This window comes from Myotis davidii, unplaced genomic scaffold, assembly GCF_000327345.1.
Source record: "Myotis davidii unplaced genomic scaffold, ASM32734v1 scaffold227, whole genome shotgun sequence".
In the NCBI taxonomy this organism is placed as follows: domain Eukaryota; kingdom Metazoa; phylum Chordata; class Mammalia; order Chiroptera; family Vespertilionidae; genus Myotis; species Myotis davidii.
Window position 1 is genome coordinate 1929418 of NW_006298519.1, and position 4638 is coordinate 1934055.

A 4638-nucleotide genomic window follows, 5' to 3' on the forward strand; every position below is an offset into this window, starting at 1 on the left:
GTGAAATACACACACCTCACACATCCCAGCACACACCCTACCTCCCCCACACCATACACAACACACATACCACATACAACACCTCCACACACACAACACACACATGCATGTGCGCGTACTCACACACGTGTGCATTTGCCAGGGAGGCGCCCTCCCCCACCCTGGCCCACAGGACACCCCCCGCAGCATTCGGAACCCAGGAGCAGGCTGGGCCCAGCTGCCCCCCAGGTCACGGCCAGGTCACCGGAGTTCAGCCTGCGATGGCCCCTCTAAGCCTCCAGGACTCAGAGCCACCACAGGCCCCTCCGCTGCCCACGGTGGCTCTTGTGAAGGGAACAGAGGCTGCCGTATGGAGGGGAGAGGGCTGGGCTGGGCTGGGCTGCCCTCGTGCGGCGCTGGCCAGGCCATCGGGACGCCGGAGTGGCCAGCGCCTCCCAGGTTCACGCGTCCTCCTTGTTACATATTAACACCCCCTTTCTCACACGCCTATACACACGTGCATTTACTGCATTTGTCATGATCAAAGCAGAGCTTTTGGAAAGATGCGGAACAGCACTAGTGGTCAAAAAGCGTGCCTGCCCACGTGGCTCAGGGGTTGAGCGTCGCCTATGAACTAGGAGGTCACAGCTCGATTCCCGGTCATGGGGACTGCGGAGCCGCGGGGACTTGGGCACCACTCGCCAGTGGGAGCCATCTGGTCCCTGTGGACCTGGGCACTCCCTGCTACAGGTGAGCACACGCACCCGCAGCAGCACCGGGCCCTCCTGCCACACCCCCAGCTCAGGTGCGGCACACAGACCCGCTGCTACCCGCCAACGGCATGGAGTGAGGGCCAGCGGGCCCCAGCCCTCCCCGCTGTGCCTTCGCTCTTGCAGGGGAGGCCACAACCACTGGGCAGGGTCAGGAGGAAGGTCACAGAGCAGGTGGCTCCCAGTCCTGGTGGCATCACAGGTGCGGATGGTCCCCTCCATCCTGCCTTCTCTCCCACCACACCTGCCAATCAGCGGCTGTGCACCAGACAGGCACACATTGGCCCTTGGGGGGGAGCATTTGACAATGCCTGGGACATTTTTGGTTGGCACAGCTGGGGAAGGGGTGCTCCTGGCATCTAGTGGGTGGAGGCCAGGGGTGCTGATAACACCCCCCAGTGCCCAGGGCAGACCCCGCCAGGAAGGACATCCGCCCAAGTGTCAGTTATGTGAGGCTGAGAAACCTGTCTTAAGTGCTCGACGGTGGGCGTGCTGGGCGTTATTGCTGTGCCTGAGTAAGGGGACGTTTTAGCTACACATTTAGAGCCAGGAAGCCTGCGGAAAGGAGCGCCCTGTGATCATGTCCATGAGTCCGCCTGTGTGGAACGCGGGCAGCAGCGGGCGGAAATGTCACAGAAGGAGACCACGCGTTTTCCAGGCCCGTGTGCATTTTCATTCCGGGTGCACAGTTCTACGGCCCATCCTCTGTACCCTGTGCTGTGCGGTCACCGCACGCCCCCAAGTCAAGTCTCCTTCCTCACCATTCAACCCCCTGACCCCCTTCCCCGCTCCCCTCCCATTCCCTGTGGTCGCACCACACAGCTGTCTGTGTGTGTGAGTTGGGTTTTGCCTGATCCCTCCACCTTTTTCACCCAGCCCTGCAGCCCCCTCTCTTCTGACAGCTGGTGGTGGACACTGGTTTGCTTGCGCCTTCCAGCTGCTGTGAAGAATGCTGCCAGGAGCATGAATGTACAGCTATCCCTTCGAGACCCCTTTCTATTCTTTGGAACTGCTGGGTCGCGTGGTAGTTTGCTATTTGGAGGACCCGCCACGCTGTTTCCCCAGCGGCCACACCGCCCTCCATCCCCTGCACAGCGCACGGGCTCCAGTTCCCCCACATCCTCACCAACGCTTGCTCTTTCGAGTTCTTTGATAGAGGCCGTCTGAATGGGTGTGAGCTGGTCCCTCATGGTGGTTGGGTTTGCATTTCCCTAATGGCCTAACGGTTCGTGATGTTGAGCATCTTTCCGCGGGCTGAGCACCGTTTTTATATCTTCTGTTCACATTCTGTGGGTGAGAACTTCGTCACGTGGCAACATCTCACCACAAGGCAGGCTGGGAGATGCAAGGTAGCCGGGCTATGCGTTAGCTCTCTGTTCTGCCTGGCAATATTACCACTGACCTAGTAGCTTAAACTTCAACATTTCCTACCTCCCAGTTTCTGTGGGTCAAGAGCATGGGCACAGCTTACCTGGGTCCTTTGCAAGATGGCAATTGAGGGGTTGGCTGGGCTGCAGCCTCATCTGAGGCTCAACTGGGGATGGATCTGCTTCCAAACTCACTCTGGTGGCAGGCAGGACTCTGGTCCTTGCAGTTATGGATGGATGCTTCGGTTTCTTGCTGCAGATCTGCCAGAAGCTTCCCCATTCTGTGGAGGGTGTCTACAGCAGTGGTTCTCCACCTTGGCTGCACATTAGAATCACCTGGGAATCTTTTTAAAATCCTGATTTCTGGGCCTCATTCTCCGGAAATTCTGTTTCTTTGTTACTAATGTTGTGGCCTCACCCCATCACAAACATTGTAACCACACCCTTACTTTGCCTCGTGGAACCTGGCTATACAATAAAGACTCGGCTTGCAGACTGTGGTGCTGTCTCTCCATTAGAGACAGTGTCCACCCCACCCCAGCTTTATTCCCTTGTCTGTCTTTTCTAAATCCTTCACTGCTCCCCTCCCCCTCTGGTTCACCCATGGTCATGCTGGCTCAGCACACCATTCCTTGGAGCCACTCCAGTTCCTTGTCACTTGGGATTTCCTCAAAGGCAACCAAAGAGAGAGACTCCAACAAGGCGGGTGCTGCCATTTTAAATATATTCTTTATTGGTTTCAGAGAGGACATGTTTTTTCTTAGCAGTGGGAAAGTGCTAGGTTGAAGACTGGCTCCATCTTTTAACTTGATGGTCATGTTGTGGTTGGTGGTTTAAATTTGTTTATGGTGTTGTTGACATGCAGAAGCTCTGCATTTAAGTGAAGTCAAATTTCTCAATATTTTTCCTTTACAGTTTATGAGTCACATCATGTCAGGAAAGATCTTCTCCCTCCAGGATGACATGAAATTCCACCCACATGCTCTCCTAAAATAACTCGTTCTTCTGGCCAAGGATCCCAGGTGGGGGGAACTTTCTCTTCACGACGAGGGTGATTTGTTTGGATAAACTATTTTGCTGCTGACTTGCTTGAAAAGCTGTTTGTTCACAATTTCGCTAATCAGTAACTTTTTAAGGAGGAGAAGAAGTGAGATTTCAGCAAATTATTTTCACCCTTTAATATACAATTCTTAGTGTGGCTCCAAGATAAGCAATAAAATTTCAGAGAAAGCTCTTTTTCGGTGCAAAATCAGCATCGTTCACATGTAGCCAATGATACCGTGTATCGCAGCGATTCTTGGCCTTTCTCACACAGGGCGCAGCGCGCTGTGGCCTCGGATGTTTACCCTCAGGGGTCACTCCGTTGCTGTGTGTTTACCTCCAAATAGAAAATTATGATTGTGTCAATCTGGTCCGTTCACTGACAACCGCCTACCTCTCAAACAGAGGACAAGTTATTGGGAAATCGTGGAGAAACACGTGCCCCTTTTCCTTCAGCAATTAGGACACCCCCTCTCTGGGCAAAGCACCCTATGCAAAGTGTGAAGCTGCTAGCAATATATTTATACGCACCTTTAAACATTGCCACCAGCACAGGCGCACATTTTAGCTCCATGGACTCTACTGTTGTGGTGGTGATATAATACTCCAGTGATCTTCAGTCCACCAGGTAGCACCAAGGCCTTCCAACGTGGCCACCTGGGGCCCGGTGGCTACAGCAGAGAGTAAACAGGTGGGAGCAGAGACCACTATCTCGCGTATCTTTGCATCTGCAACATTGGTTGACTCTACGATACCCATCCCTTTGCCAAGCCCAGAACTGACATCCATGACGCTTGTGCAGTAGATGCAGATCCCTGTCGATAAACGCAGGTGTGAGGGGTGGAACCCAGGACACGTCTCCATAGCTCAGCAGCTTTTCCGTCCACCAGATCGGTCCTCTCCACCTTCCCGAGTTGCAGCGGAGTCCCGGCCCGTGCACAGGTCCTAGGTGTTGAGAGGAGAGAGGGGCCATTTGTCCGTGCCTGCCTCTGCCCAGAGGATCCCGTGTCCCAGCCCGGCCCAAAGGAACCACATCGGCCAGGAGGCCCGCTTTTCATCGCTGGTGATAACAAGCTAGAGTTGCATCAAAACTGCAAGAGAAAAAAAATCCTTAGAAATATTTTTTAACCGCCCACAGATATTTAACAGTCTGATGCATGTAGAGTGTTTGGCGTGTTTTCAATTCCTGACGGGTCCTGGAAAAGGAAGAACAAAGAGTGTTGTTGATATGTATAAGTCTTTAGAGAGGGCGGGTGTGAGTGCCAGTCGCCAGCAGCAGCAAGAAATCTTTGTGGGGCAAGACTGCCCCCTTGTGACCAATGTTGGCTTAACTATTTATGTGCATGCCTCTAGAACAGCAGTTCTCAACCTTCCTAATGCCGCGACCATTTAATACAGTTCCTCATATTGTGGTGACCCCCAATTTCATTGTTACAAATTGAACATCATGAAAGCATAGTGATTAATCACAAAAACAATAT

The 4638-nt window shown here is 53.3% G+C and overlaps 1 long non-coding RNA gene across 1 annotated transcript in view; it reads right to left on the reverse strand.

The window, feature by feature from the left end:
- Positions 1 to 3253: 3253 nt before the first annotated feature.
- Positions 3254 to 4638, reverse strand: part of LOC107184728 — a 3717-nt gene continuing 2332 nt past the window's right edge. Inside the window, exons 3-4 of the long non-coding RNA XR_001515623.1 lie at positions 3689 to 4248; positions 3254 to 3494 (exon numbers count right to left, since the gene is read on the reverse strand). This is a non-coding gene — a long non-coding RNA (uncharacterized LOC107184728). The remainder of the gene's footprint in view (positions 3495 to 3688; positions 4249 to 4638) is intronic.